Source organism: Jaculus jaculus, chromosome 2, assembly GCF_020740685.1.
Source record: "Jaculus jaculus isolate mJacJac1 chromosome 2, mJacJac1.mat.Y.cur, whole genome shotgun sequence".
NCBI lineage: Eukaryota > Metazoa > Chordata > Mammalia > Rodentia > Dipodidae > Jaculus > Jaculus jaculus.
The window spans coordinates 146467182-146484059 of NC_059103.1; positions in this window are offsets into that span (position 1 = coordinate 146467182).

The following is a 16878-nucleotide window of genomic DNA, read 5'->3' on the forward strand; positions in this document are numbered from 1 at the left end:
TATGGTTTATTTATTTATTTATTTACTTATGAGAGAGAGAATGGGCACTCCAGGGCCTCCAGCCACTGCAAATGCACTCGTGACACATGCGCCCCCTTGTGCATCTGGCTTATAAGGGTCCTGGAGAGTTGAACTGGGATCCTTTGTCTTTACAGGCAAACGCCTTAACTGCTAAGCCATCTCTCCAGCCCCCCCTTTTTTTATTCACCAGTTTTAAGCACTTGTTCAGATTGAAAACATTACTGCTATGTTTTGTGATTCTGCTGAGCCAAAAATAATTAAAAAGCAATTCTACTCTACGAAGTTGTAGGAGGCGTTTTCACTAGACATCCTGTGGCAAAATAATGTGTGATTACCAGAGAAAATTTGAGCTGTGCTTAGTAAGATTCTTATTTTCACAATCTATGTCATTTCCAAAAATTATCTTTTCACCACATATATCCTGAAAACCTAATGAATATGAATTTTTATCTTGTTTCTTCTCCTGTGTAATGTAAAGAAGCAATGATTCCTTTGATGTGGCTGATATCTGATGGAGAAGTCACTGCCATGCTCTTATGTGGATGAGGGTTTGTGAATATGGAGCTTGTTTGTTTTACTACTTCTGCATTTTCTACTTGTGTTGATTCTGAGCTTTGCGGCATTTCTTCTCAGTATGGTTTCAAAATCTGTAGCAGAGCTATTCAGAATTGTTTGGTACCACACAGAAATCACAAGCTCTTTTGAACAAAGTATTTGAGTCTCTAAGGGTCAGAATTGAGCTCACATTTCTTGAGGATAACCTTAAACTCTCTTCACTCCCAATAGAACACTGAAAATATTTTTTTCAAAACAAAATAACTGAAAATATCAGAGAAACGTGCATGCTTCTTCTCCAATTAAAAATAAAATTTTACCTCTAATATTTCCTGGATTGTATTTATCACAGACATATACATCCCTTGAGATATGTGTGTACCTGTAGCTATTGTCCCATTTCATTATGTCAAAGTTGATTATTTGAAATTTGTTCAGATTGTTTTCTTTTAAATGTATCTTATTGGAAATAATGCTCTTTGAATGATGGTCTTTAGACTGAATTCTTTTCTCCAAACTACAAATGGCTCTTGAGCTGTCACACTAGAGCTCACTCATTACTGTTGTGTTTGCATCTCCAGTCACCCCAACCCCTCCATTTACTTCTGTGAGTCAAATTAATGGAATGTGATAATATGGGCGAATCATAGGTGCTAAATCACGGTACAAAAGCTTTTAAATTGCAGGGCTCATAGAAGTTCATTCGTATTAAGATAAACTCATCATAAACAAAACAAATGAATGCCCTTTATGCAAACACTGTGCTCTAAAATGACCTCTACCAAAACTGGCAGATGGCTAGTGTCCCACTTAACCATTTAATATGTTCATGCTATTAAAGAAGAGACTTTAATGAGAATTAGTTTGATGATATTTTAAAAAATAACAATGCCTTCTCTCTACCTTCTAAATAATATTCACATAGTTATGCTCCATAGGCCACAAAAACAATATGTAGATTTTATAACTATCAAAAGTTCTTAATTCTAATCTTGCCAAAGTTATTGTTGACTTCTCCCTGCAACCTCATTTCATTTAATTTACTTAGAATTAACTTAATCACTATGGTTTGCCTATGGAAATGAAAGCACTTTCATGCTTCATGGGGATGCCATGCAATTAATGTACTGAATCTGTGAATTAAGTAATTCTAGAGTGCCTTGAGTAACTGAAGTATTAATACAATGTTTATTTTGTCCAGCTTAGATGTATATATGTTTTCCCTGGAGATGCACTGGGATTCATTAGTGGCTGTTTCAAAGCTCTGTTTAGATACCAGAGAGAACTCATATGAGCAACTGAGTATACTTGGTTGGCATCTGTAGCAGTTGTATACTCAGTTCTCTGAATTCTTAGCAGCTGGTAAAATTCTAAGGGGTGTCTCAAGGAAATCTTGTTTGCGAATTTAGTAGGTCATAAATGATACAGACTGTTGAGTGTAACGTTTTGCCACATAAAAATATGCAGTGCAAGGAAAATGGAACATTTCAATCACTGTCACAACTAGTTAAGTCTCAATACAGTGGCAGCAGACCAAAGATACAAAGTAGACACTTCATTAACATCAGCCTTTAACCACTGAAAACAGATACCTTAGCAGTTCAAGAGGGTTGTGGAGAAGAAAGTCCCCACCTACAGAAGGAAGGGAGAAGGGTTGGGTAGGGAGAGCTTTTACCTAATAAATGCAAATGATTCCATTTAAAAAAAATTAGAAGTGAAAATAAGAAACTATTATCCCAGTGTTATTTGACATAACTGAGTGGTAGCATGTATTAGTGATAAAGTGATAAACTAATTCATTGGTGTTGTGGGAAAAACAGCATTTCTATGAACTAAGACAATTCCATTTGAGCTTCAGTTAGGAATTTTTCCTTTTGAAACCAGTAAACCAAATATTTATCCTTCCCAAACACTTGTGTTCTTCTCCATAAAGTAGAGATTATAGTATTTTACAACACAGGGATATTCTCAGAGTTGGTATAAATTTTTAAAATAATTAATGGGCTGAGGAGATGGGTGATTAAAATCACATGTGCTTAAGCATGAAAGATTCTGGGGCAAGAAACTAATTTGGCCAAAATTTGAGGGGAGGAGTATAGAGAGGGGCAATTGCTGGGCTTGATGAAAGAAAGCAGCTCCAGGTTCAGAGAGAGAAAGACCCCTTCTCAAGAAGAGAAATTTTAATTTGTCAATAGGTGATGAGAACACTCTGGCTTCTTCCCTAGCATCTGCACATGTGAGCAGAGCATCCTACACACATACATGTATACACAAATTCTACACATATATATATCACACAACAAATATATTCTTCTCATACACAGCACATAACACATAAAAATTAATATATCCTAATTTTAATTGATATCCATTCAAGCCACATTGCAATGCTACATTTTGAAAATTAACCTTAATCATGGATATGTTCTACTTACTACCTAGAAATGGCCTTCAGAATGATATTTTATAGTGTTTGGGATAATAAGATAAATGGAGGGTATTAAGACCACAAAGAGCTAATCTATCCCTCTGGTTACAGAGGAAGTGTGTATTCTACATGCTTTAACTTTCAAGCCAGTGTAATTTCCCGTGTGAGTTACTCAAGTCTTAGATAATCTGACAGTTCTTTGGGAGTATTCATCATCAGAACATGATGAGTCTTGGCTGAATTATTTGAAAAATCAATAAAATAAAATGCATAGAAGACAATGTTTAAGAAACAATAGAGGGCTGGAGAGATGGCTTAGCAGTTAAGCGCTTGCCTGTGAAGCCTAAGGACCCCGGTTCGAGGCTTCATTCCCCAGGACCCATGTTAGCCAGATGCACAAGGGGGCGCACATGCATGTCTGGAGTTCATTTGCAGCAGCTGGAAGCCCTGGCACTCCCATTCTCTCTCTCTCTGTCACTCTCAAATAAATAATTGAAAATGAACAACAAAAAGAAAGAAACAATAGAAAGCCTGTATTGGTATTCAAATACAAGATACATGATATAAAACACAAATTTGTGATATTGCAAACTTGCAGTTTGATTCTATGTTTGTCATTTACATGTATACACAGACACACACACTCACGTGTGTGTGTGTGTGTGTGTGTGTATGTTTCCTCTTTTGTTGTTGTATTGATTGATCCTGGATCTTCCCAGTAAAACAGATTCTCCAACCAAATCTGAGGTCAACTTGATCCCCAATACCAAGTATGAGTTCTACCCATCTGTGTAGTTAATCATGTCAAATCTGAGAACAGTTTGTAACCCATAGGCTGTGTGACACTATTTCACTCCTGCATTCTTGTTTGGCTGTTTGATTTCATTGCTTTCAGGATCTCCTGCTTGGTCATGCTATTGGCAGTCATTATTCCCCAGCAGCACCCATAGTATCTTCCAGCACTACAAGGGATAGCTAGGAAGAAACAGGTTTCCCTCTCAAGTTGTAGTGTGTTTGGCAATTGGATCTTGCTTTTTAGCTCTGGCAGGTACACTTGGTTTTGGCAATGCATTTGGCATGCATTACTTTGGGGATTTCATATGTCTCCTTGCCCAACAATTCTGGCAACCCAATTCTGGTGCAGGGATTTACCAGAAATGCCCATGGTTTTAGGTTTCAGCTTTCTCCACTTTCTACAGGACTTTTCTGTTGGGTTTCACCCTCCCACTTACTGAGGGTTATATCTTGTAGAATGCTATCCAGGAGAAAAGGTTCTATAGTAGTGATACATGTCATTAATTTTGTGTAATTTCCCTGTCCTCTCTTTTCCTCCCCTAAGACCCTTCTGCCTCCTGTATTTTTTCTGTACTTTTTTTTTAACCTCTGTCCCTCCACTTGTTGTGGCTTAGCCCCTTCTCCCCTTCCTTGGGATTTCCCTGTTTCCTAATTTCATTTGATTTCCATGTGACTACTCCCGATGCTTAATACCTCTTATATTTATCAAAAGTAAGTGAATTTACTAAGTTCTGGCAATAGTTCCCAAGTTATGTCTTACTATTTACAAAGGTTTATAACCTGACAACTTTTATGCTTTGAATAGAACACCTTCTTCTTCTTTTTCTTTTTCTTTTCCTCCTCCCCTCTTTCTCGTCCTCCCCCCTCCTTCTCCCCCCCCCCCTTCTTCTTCTTCTGTTTTAAGGTTGACCTCCTTTGATAGATAACATCCTGTGACAGATGGCTCACTGTAATGGACAACCTTTAAAACTGTAAGCCAAAATATGTAGTTCCTTCTTGAGATTCTTTCCTTCAGGCATTGCTGTAACAATGAAATAGTATTACTTAGATATCTACTGTTAAAACACCTTTCTTTTCCCCTTTAATAAACTAGTGTCTATGTCTTGGGGAAAAGAATCTTACAGTTTGCAGTACTCAGTGATATAAAACTTGAGAGATGTGGGCCAAGTTCAGAGCAAATCAGTTCAGAAATTGTTTGTCTGGTATCTAGGAAAGACTTATCAGAATAGTTGGATTTATGTGCATAAAAGAAAAATGGGGCCATGGTGGTACATGCATTTTATGCCACTGAGATAGGAGGTCTGAATTCAAGGTGAGCGTGAGACTACAAAATGAACAACAGGTCAGCCTGGGCTACAGTGAGATCCTACTTCAATAAATAAATAAATAAAAATAAACAAACAAGCTGGGTGTGGTGGTGCATGCCTTTAATCCCAGAACTTGGGAGGCAGAGGCAAGAGGATCACCATGAGTTCAAGGCTACCCTGAGACTACATAGTGAATTATAGGTCAGCCTGGACTAGAGTGAGACCCTACATACTAAAGCCAAAATATAAAAAACAAACAAACAAAAATAGAAATAAGCTAGTTTTATATCAAATAAAAAACCCTTAAGTATACTAAGAAATGTTCATTGACTGCATTGTTTCTCAGGGTCTTTGTAATTCATGTACATTGAAATACATGACCAGAAGATATTATACATTTTTATTTTACATTAATTTATTTTCAAATATTGCTTATGAAAAAGATCTCCTAAGGTATTAACTTATGTATATGGAAGATCAAGCTGCAATTAAGTAAAAATGATGGCATTTTGATTACATACCAGTATCATTTCTGGTTATAAATGAACAATTCCCATTTTGTATTTCCTATTGTAAAAATAACAATCGTTAAAGTATCTTGGTACTCTCCACATAAAAGCAGAGTATAGTCTTATTTTTTTTGATGGACTAACTGCCCTGTTTGACCTTTCTACATTGCTGCTAATGCTACTGGAATAAATGAATTTTACATGTGTCAAAAGAGTATTGCAATGTCTTATTAAAATATATTGAAGGATGGATTTTACTGAAAAGAACATTTGCATAGAAACATATTTCATAAAGTTCTAAAACACAAAGGTAAAAGTTAAGTGAAACTTAACATTAACTGCTTTGAATCATATTAAAATTCAAATACCTGTAGTTTTAGGGTTGTTTTTGTAAGTTCAGGTGTTTTGTTTATTTTATTCCATTGGTGACAAGATATAATTTTACATTGACACACTACATATAAATGAACATTTAAAATTAGGAATTGGTTTTAAAGAAAAAGATGTTCATAATGTGAAATAACAAAGCCTAGATAATATGCTAAGTAGTTTTGTTGCTAAAGCTACATGCATTTATTACAAATTTAGGTGAAAAAATGTATTCTTTAAAGAAATTGTATTGTCAGGCACTTTACCACACCTATTCGTACTTATATGCTGCTTCTTCATGACTAAAAGCATACTTTGAGAAGAAACAATAAGAATAAGAACTGTCCACTTAGTTTACTAAGACCTGATTATTGAAACTGAATTAGAATTTTTATTTAGGATTAATGTCCAAAGTTATTACATTTTAAGAAAGCAAAGTACACCAGATATATTTATATCCTTTTTATATTCTTAAAAATGATTATTTGTTGTTTTAACAAAACACTTTTACAAAAGGCATTTAGGTCCATGAAGTAAAAATTACCCCTTTGTTTTGTGTGACATACTCAGTGGTCTACAAATTTGTTTGTGATGTTGGTTTTGGATAAGTAAAAATTCAACAAGTCAAAATTTAATACATTCACAGATATATAATCAGACATTTCAGCAACATATTTAATTGCTTTTTCCTTATCACTACAGACTCAGAGATGACTTTATCATTTCATATGTCATTATTGTAAAGTAGTCCCTCCCTCTTTTCTGTCTAATTTTATAATTTCTCAATATTTCCTTCATAGGAAGTAATTGACATTACTTACAATTTGTATATTTAGTTAGTCAGGTTATTGATATGTAACTCAATCTAGCTTTCACCTGCTTCAGCCTCCCATATGTAGGGATTTGCCTCACTATCTTGTTCAGTAAATTTCTGTCTACTTTGTGATTCATTAGGACAGAACATTTTCCTATATTACTGTGATAGTTAGTCTTGATTGGCACTTTAAATGAATGTAGAATCACCTGGGGAATGTACTTTTGGGAGTTCCTTGAGGAGGATTCCAGAAAAGTTTAACTGATGGCAGTGCACCTGCCCTCATCTTGGGTGGCATCCCATATATAATAAAGTCCAGAGAAAACATGTGTGCATATGCCTATCTTCACTCCTTTCTGAATGAGTTCACCTGCTGCTACTGCTGCTATCATTTGCCAACATGAAACTCCAGCTTCTTCAACCTTCCAACCTAGACTCAATGCCCACAACTCTGTAGGGAGCTTTCAGGTTTTCAGAAGCAGATTTGGGACTGCTGAGGTTTCCAGCTCCATTAACTGAGTAGCTCATAGACTGAATCAACTGAACTGCGTTCTCAACCTCCAGTGTGCAGATTGCCATTACTGGACCTCATAGCCCCTATCAGCTATAAGCCATTTAGTCAATCAATTTCATAAAATGCATTCTTTCTATTGGATCTGTTCCTCTAGACAACCCCACTTAATAAAAATGCTTACTACTTACTGTTCATAAGACAGAGTCAAGAAATATTTAAGGAACAAATTCATGTTTTGTTTTATCAAAACTGTGTCTTCAACTAATGAAAAACATATCTTTAGTATTATATTAATGAAATATAATTAAAACCCACAGTGCTAAACAATTAATTTGTCATGAGCTTACTAGAATCTTTCAAATTTGAGAATGTGTATTAAAAGTTTATTTATGTTTTGTATGCCTGAATCCAATATGATAAAATGATTACACAAGTTTATTAATTCATGGAAATTACTCTACAGGTTAAGCTTTCATGCAAATTACTAGCTAGCTTTGTCTCCATCCACACTTGGCCTGCACTCATATATTTCACAGCAATATAAGCTATTTGAAGCATGTGCACATGTACTAATTCCGGCATATAACTCATGGGAAAAATTATAAAATTAAGTGTGTTCAAATTCCAGCAAAATAAGGTGAAGGCATATTATATTTTGACTTTGTGTTTCTTATTTTTTTTAATTAATTATTTATTTATTTGAGAATGACAGACACAGAAAGAAAGACAGATACAGGGAGAGAGAGGGAGAATGGGCACGCCAGGGCTTCCAGCCTCTGCAAACAAACTCCAGATGCGTGCACACCCTTGTGCATCTGGCTAACGTGGGACCTGGGGAACCGAACCTCGAGCTGGGTTCCTTAGGCTTCACAGGCAAGTGCTTAATTGCTAAGCCATCTCTCCAGCCCGTGTTTCTTATTTTTAATGTTACAGTGATCATCAGTTTCTCAAAGTAGACTGAATGCATCTGACTAAATTGGGGATGAACAGGTAAGTCAGCAATTCTAGCTGTATTTAACACATTCTTTTCTCAAATTGAAAGATCAAGACAATACATTCAAATTAAGGAGGTAGTCTGGATAACAAATATTAACTCCGCTCTAACCAGACTCAGGCCACACTCTTCCATCATTCACAAGCTCATGTGGTAGGATAAAACATGTCAAGAATCAAGACTATCTTATGTTCTCATCAAAACTCATTGAAACTAGAAACATATATCTAAAAGAAATGTGAACTATTCAGTGACTGAAAATATGTGTAAAGTACTTAGACCAGAGTGATCTTTAAAAGTATACATAAAATTCCCCACTCTCCTCTGTCTCTCACTTTCTCTCTCCCTGTCTCTCTCCCTGCTCCTCTCTCTGTCAAATAATTTTAAAAAAATTAAAAATTGAGAGATTTAGCTCATCAATAATTAGAGAAATTAACAGAAAAGGAACAAAGTATTCAACAGAAGAATTCAAGAATAAATACAGAGAAAAAAAAAACTAAAGAAGTAGGGGAATAAGAAATAATAAAAAGCATCCCTTTAAACTATATACTCCTGAAATATAGAAAAAGTCACATATAATGAAAAAACAGTAAATGTTTCCTTTAAAATCAGAAGTACATTATATCTGGTAGTATAAAGTTCATTATGAGTTAATACAGTCAAGCTCAAATCATACAAGCTTTAAAACTGGTTATATTTTTCACTTATACCTGACATCCATCATTGTTCATAGTGCCTTTTTTGCACATACTCTGCTTAACAAGTAAGGATGATAATAATTTAATCTGTAATATCTCCAATTAATCTACAAAGAAGTAAGATATGTGCTCAATGGAAAACTGGCCCATTAAGATTTACTTAGTGGGATAGAGAGATGGTTTAGCACTTAAGGTGCTTGTCTGTGTCCTTGCCTAAGGACCCAGATTTGATTCCTCAGTACCCAAGTTAGCCAGATACAACATGTGATGCATGAAGCTGGAGTACGTTTGCAGTAGGTAGGGTCCCTGGTGTGACCATCCTCACCCCCCTCACTCAAATTAATAAATAAATAAAATATTAGGAGACTTCCAGTCAAGATGGTGTCCGCCTAACCATACCTCATCCCACAGGGAAAGATAGACAAGACCTTTAGGGTTCACTGGGCTTTTTAGGGGTTTGAAGATACTAGAATACAGTAGGAGGGCATGGAGGAGCAAAGTAGGGAATCTGCTGGTTCCCATGCTCTCAAGTAGCCCACCTTCTCCTAACTCCCTCAAGCAGCCATTCTAGCTGCAGTCCCAGACCCAGGTTCCTATTGCATGAACTACAGGCTAAGTGGACCCAGAACAGCAGGGTAGCATAGTTCCACACACAAATGCCCTCTCACTCTCAGCTGACCCCTCCACATGCACGGACCCAGGCCAGCAGGCTAGGGTTCCCTCTCGCCCCCCCCACCCTAGAAGTTCCACCACCATAGAACTCCACACAGGAACATGGTCCCACTTGCCACCGCTTCCCACACCCAAGTGTGTACCCAGGCCAGCAGGCTAGTGCTCCCACAGGGGACCTCCAAACGCGAACGCTGTCCCCCTCACCGCTGTCTCCCCCATCCCTGTGCATGAACACAGGTCAACAGGCTAGTTTCCCTAGGAAACCTCCACATTCAGATACCATCTCACTCACTGCAGCCCCTCAAACCCCCTGTGCAGACCCAGGCCAACAGACTAGCATTCTGCCCTCCCGAGGCTTGCCCTCTTCCCCCTCCCTAGGCTTTCATACCACAGGGGGCTTGCACGCAGCCCCTGCACATCACCTGACCCTCAGCAGTCCCCTATCCCCACCTTGCCCTCTCACAGGACCAAGCATCCCCATCCAACCTCCCCCGGCCCCCCACCCAGGGTCCCAATAGACCCACTCTCCCATCCCCTCATCCTTCAGCATTGCAGAACCACCACACATTCACATTCTCCTTGCCCCCCCTCAGCAGACCAGCCATAACATCAGTCTGCTTTCTCCACTTCACCCTACCCCCATAACCTCAGTCCACCTGACCAAAACTCTATAGAATTGAAAGAGTGGGAAAGTTTTCTTTAATAATTTTGTTGACTAATTTCTCCATTACTTTGGTCTGAATTTCCTCACCTTCTGGTATTCCCATGATCTTAATGTTGTGATGTTTAATGGTATCCCACAGTTCCCTCATGTGTCCACAAAAATTTTTGAACTTATTGTCCAAAACACAAGACCTTGTTGCAAATTCAATGACCCTCTCTTTCCTGCATTTCTTATACTCCACAATACAAGTTAGGGTGCCAATTTATTAATCCAGGGGAGCATAAAGCAGACTTTGAAGAACAGGACACTTGTTGAGCACCCAGACCCCTTCAACAGAATCTGCATTCTTCCTGTTGCCCAGTGCAGGTCAGATAGCTCGATCTCAATAGTTGTAATCTCTCAAACATTTTGCAGGTGAATGGGCAGCAGTTTAGACCCAAAGATTTCATTTTTTTTTCTGTGCCATATCCCTCTGCTCACACCAGTCCATTTCTACACAATGCATCCCAGCACAACTTCTCTAGATATGGCCATAACAGCAAGCCACTCAAACTTCTTCTAGCCCAGTCCAAGCAAAACAATTTCTCATCCTCATAAGTGAAACCTCACAGTCCATAGTTCTTACTGCATTCAGGTCTTTCAATTCTTACCAGAATTCTTCATCAAGCTGTACTTACAGCATTACAAGGTATCTCTTAGACCAACATTTCAAATCCTTCCACATTCTTCTCAAAAATCAGCTCCAATAACCCAAAGCCACACAGTCAAGTGTCTAGCAGAAATCCCACTCCTCAGTACCACTGTACTGTTGCAGTCAGTCCTAATTGCTGGTGGAAATCACCCAACCAAGAGCAGCTTGTGGTGCAAAAGAGGTTTATTTTGGCTTACATTCTCAAGGGAGAAGCTCCATGATGTCAGGGAAATGCAAACAGAAATTCAGGACATACATATAAATTATTTTTTAAAAGAAAATGAAAAACTATAGAGTCTTAAATGAGGGCTGGAGAGATGGCTTAGTGGTTAAGCCCCTGACTGTGAACACTAAGGACCCTGGTTCAAAGCTTGATTCCCCAGGGCTGACGTTAGCCAGATGCACAAGGGGGTGCATGCATCTGGAGTTCGTTTGCAGTGGCTGGATACTGGGCACACCCATTCTCCCTCTCTTTCTTTTTTTTATTAACTTTTAAAATAATTAGTTTTGTATTAAGCAAATACAGTCAGTTTGGTAGCATTATTATGCTTATCCGTGGCCAACCCCCACCCCTTGGACCCTCCATGTTGAGGTATATGTGTCATACATTGTGAAGTTAGCCAACAGTTATGGGTAGGATAAATGCCTCTACATAACATGAACCAACATGTGGCTCTGACATTCTTTCTGCCTCCTCTTCTGCAAAATTTCCCTGAGCCATGTTGGGTTCATTTTTGGTCTACTTCAGTGATGAGGTGTTGGGGGCCTCTGGGTCTCTGGATGTCTGATTTGGTAGGAATTGATTTTTCTCTGTGTCGATCTCCTTCCCCCTTGTGCTGGTACCTGGTTCACCAAGAAAACAGCACCCTTGCTTGTTTCGCCAATTGTTCTTAGTTTCAACCTGGGTCCTTTTGAGGTATGATGGGGTGGCTCTTTTCTTAGGATATACATCTATTTGAAAAAGAGAAGCAGATTCTCCAATGAAAAGTAAGTTAGCAACAGGACAAATGAAATAACCCTTACTTTTTTTAAAGAGAATTTAATAAGTGTAGTCTCCCTCTCTATCTGACTCTTTCTCTGTCTGTCACTCTCAAATAAATAAATAAAAATAAACAAAAAAGAGTCTTAAATGACATCTACATTAATGAAAACTGAACTTTACATAGAGACAACAAGAAATTAATAAGTAGGCAGTTAACTTTTCATAAAATTGACAACTTATGATACTATAGTATGTTTCCTTAAGTTAATATTTGAAATAATTATGTATTAAAAGTTTATAATTTAAAAAATATTATTGCAATATCTATTAAGAATACTCACCACATTAAGAAAGCTACAACAGCTGAGCATGGCTGGTTCCTGTAATGCCGGCACTCTGGGAGGGTGAAGCAAGAGAACTGCTATGAACTTGAAGCCAGCCTGTAGTACATAGTGAATTCAGTGTGACCCTGGGCTCCATAACAAGATACTATCCTAAAATTGAAAACAATAAAATTAAAAAAGACAAAAGCAAAAAAAAAAAAAAAAAAACAGCAACAAACAAATTATATAACACTTAATAAGAAGAGTGGTAGGGTGGAATTTGTCCCAGCAGAAGGACCCTGCAGAGGGTGGAGAAAACTTAATCCTAAAACCTTGGGCACTGGCTGATAAATCTCTGGGTTACCCTCATACAGTGAGTTGTTAGTCAGGGTGCCCCATGAGATCCCCCAAACAATGCAGATCATTGTCAAAGCACATGAACTGATCATGTTGGAACTTATTAGGTAGCCACCTCCCCACCTCCTTCCTTGCTAGCCTTCATATTGTTGGAAAGTGCTATGCAAACTGCTGAAGGATAATGGCCACCAGCAGAGTGACCCTACATCTTCCAGAGGGGAATCTGTAAATTACAAAATCAACCAGCTTGACAAGATGGACCTATCTGTATAAAAGAGGCACATAGCCTAAGAGGGTAATCACTGGCTCTCTGATTGAATGTGAGATCCACTCAGTGAGAGGTAACTCATATATGGTACTGAGCCAAATCAGAATATTGTGGATAGGAAAGTCATAGACTCCAGAGAGAAGCCCCCATTGGTCTTTGGCTATATCCACCAAAACATCTCTTAAACAACTATACCTATCCCCTTTAATCCATGCTGCTCTCATTCTTGGTTGGATAATCTGATTTTTTTAGGGAGGGAAACTTTTTTTCTTTCAGATGAGAACAAAAACTGAGGAGAACCAAGATCCATAAGTAAAATAAGAAAAGATATCCAACTGCTTAGCACTAAGTGAGCCAACTCCAGCACATCTACAAGAGCCCTGGAGACATTACAAAGAAAATTATGATTTAAACATGAATGCTACACTCATTGCTAGCCTCACATATCCTGAGGTACTGCTACCCTACCCCAAACTGACATGCATTCATGACATCATGGTGAGTACTAATGCCCTACTAAAGAAGGCCCTCAGTGTAATAGGGGCAAGGGAGAGGGGATATAAGCATATACCTCAATGAGAATATGATCACCACATGACGTGTTCATACAGTAAAGTTCATAATTAATGAAAAATTTAAAAATGTTTGGGAGCTTTCTGTTTCCAAGAGAAATATTAGATAACTTCTTTTAAAAAAATATTTTATTTTTATTTATTTAACAGAGAAAGAGAGGGGAGACAGAGAGAGAGAGAGAGAGAATGAGAATGGGCATTCTAGGGCCTCTAGCCACTGCAGATGAACACCAGATGCATGTGCCCCCTTGTGCATCTGGCTAATGTGGGTCCTGGGGAATCAAACCTGGATCCTTTGGCTTTGCAGGCAAATGCCTGAACCACTAAGCTATTCCTCCAGCCTTTAAATAATTTCTTATATCAGTTATCTTTTTGTTGCTGAGACAATTCGTCTAACCAGAAGCAGCTTATGGAAGAAAATAGGTTATTTCCAATTTACAGTTTCAAGGGGAAGTTTCATCATGTCAAAGAAAGCGTGGTTGGAGCAGGAAGCTGGCTCAAATAGCAAATGACAGCAGGGAGATAAAGTAAGAAGACCTAGCTATCCCTGAGAAGGGGGACTAGATGAAAAATCTCAATGCACGCCTCCAGAACAAAGCTGCTCCAGCCAGGGATCAAGAACGAGGCTTAATCACAAACACATGAGATGATGAGGGACACTTTATACTCAAAATTACCTCAATTGGGAATAATTTTGATAGTTTATCAGTTTCCCAGACTATAATTAGGATGTCAGATAGTAAAGTAAACCTATAACACTCCTGAAGAATTTAGAACAGAATACTTAACTATCCTATCACATTTTTAAACATATGCCAGAGTAATTAAAGGGCATTTGTTTTGTTTGGCTCCCATTTTTATAAGGCAACATAAAAACACATGTTTACTTATGACTAGAATTATAAGAATATAATTTTTAAGTGATTCACAGCTTATAAAGCATTTTTATAAAGATTTTCCCAGGAAATCTTGCCACTTGCCTTATAGGAATTGAATCTTTTTCTTTTTCCAGTTAGTGAAAAGAGCATTAAAGCTTAAGTAATAGATGTAAAATCACCTATTGCATAATTAGAGGAGTGCCAACTCCACCATAAGTCTTCCATTTTCTCAGCTAATCATTAAATACCGTGTCAGTGAAGGTATAGAGGCAAATTCTATTCCTAGCAATGGGGACCCAGGGTGAAGAAATAGCCATAGTCCATTAGAATCAAGCAGCTGTCATATACACTATTTTACTTCTGTGTCCTTCATTCCTGTACTGATTACATTAAATCCCTCATGTTAAAAATTTAAAAAAAAAAAAAAAAACATTTCAGCCATGAAAAATAGAAAGTGATCCTCTTTAATAGGCAAAAGACATTAAATTTTTATGCAAAGGGATATCCCTTATTTCAATCATTCCATTCATCCAGTGTGTCAATGTGTGATGCATTCAGCTGAATACTGGGAAAAGGATGAATAAAACAAGAGCCCCTCATTACAAACTAATGGGAAATACAGAGTATACCTTGAATGCTGAAAGAAAACACAATGGTTTCCTAAGAGAGAGTAAAGGGTTATGAGTTTCTCATGTTGAGAGTCTTATAGAAGCACTAACCCAGCAATATTGTAACAAGGATTTGTGGAATTAAATCAAGAGTAGCATGCATATAGCAGGAGAGAGGGAGAATTTTAAGGAAATATGCCATCTAAACAGGCATCTTAAAGACAAGCCATTAAATGCCACCCCACCTATGTCCAGAACTATTAGAATAAAAGTCAGCATAACAAATGTAATTGTTTTATTTAATTTTGAATATAAACTATGTCCCTTGTCAGGATTATCCATACTATAATGCATGACATAACTTTGGTCATGTAAAGGCAGGAAGTAAATGGCCACACACCTTCAAATAGCAGTTGACTTATCATACTAAGTCTATACCCATTATTCAGCATTTGTGAAATTTTGATTTTTTAAGTCTAAACATATTATTTTAGTTAGCATAAATTTCTTTAGACAATAAAGTCACATTTAATTTAAATTACATTTAATACAACCCTAATTTGCACAATTGAAGCTTAATTCACCTGTGTTCTCAACTACTTCAGCTTTGTATAAAATTGTGCATATATACTATCTATACAATAAAAGCAAAAGAAGTACAAAGGAGAATATTTTCGATGATGGTATCAACCTGAAAAAGAGAGAAGAAAGACAATTACTTTCCCTAATTCCCCAAGTATTTTTCAATTGTCTTAATAAAAATTGAGGAAAGGTATTCTGGTCTCCACTGTCCATTATTATTCTATGGCCCTGATGATTCAGGATATAGATACTTCATTGCACAGCATTGCTGTTAGACAATTGTTAGCAGATATAAACTTAAATGCAAACTGCTTCCTGCAGATGTCTAACACAATAATGTTGGATGAGGGAGGATAGGAAGGAGGCTAACAATGATCCCAACATGGCTGTTTACACACAGCATATATGTAACTAATAAAGAAAAAAAATCTTCTTAAAGTATTAATCTAAGTTACTTTGACTCAGAAACAACTCTAAAATTTATATTTTCAAACTTTTTAAAATAATAAGACCCTGTTCCAAAGAAATGCATTATTTTTTTTATGAAATCAAGGACATAAACTAAATATGTTTTAATGTTTAATATTCCTATTTCTTCACAGCAAACTCTTTTTTTACTATCCCCTCTAAACTGAGACATTATGAGTTTGAACAAAGAATGAAGCTGATCAGAAGTAGGTCACTTACATTTCTTAAGATGGTTTTCTGAAAATAAAACAAATTATTCAGGTTTCTGATAGGACTTAATGTTGAATGCCATCAGCTGTCAAGTATTTTTTTTTTTTTTCACGTTTTGACTAAAGAAAAAGGTTAGTTTTTTCTCCAACTTATTTCTCCATTTTTGTTATAAAGTATCTGGGGAAAAGAAGTAGTAAAGGTGTGCATTTAAACAAAGGTAATCTATATCACATTTAGAAAAAGAAGCTAAAAACTTGCCTGAACATAAACGTCTATGTATTTCTCAAAATATTTTCAAAATTGAGACTGAAATCCCAGAAGCCTTGGTATACATGAAATGTACTAATATCCGTGCATAAGCTCAGTTGTCTTCAGATCAAAGTGTTAATTACTTTTTGTTGCTACCAGTAGATCTTAACATCTTTGTCAATAAACTTGTTCAGTAACCAGGGATATCATTTAAAAAAAGTACTCTCATTCACTTTAATTTCCCAAGTATATTGTTTGTATCAAATGACTCTATATTACAAAAGGGGGATGTGTTATATTGGTTTACATGATATGAGATGGGTAGTCCAATGATGGGTGCATGTTGGACA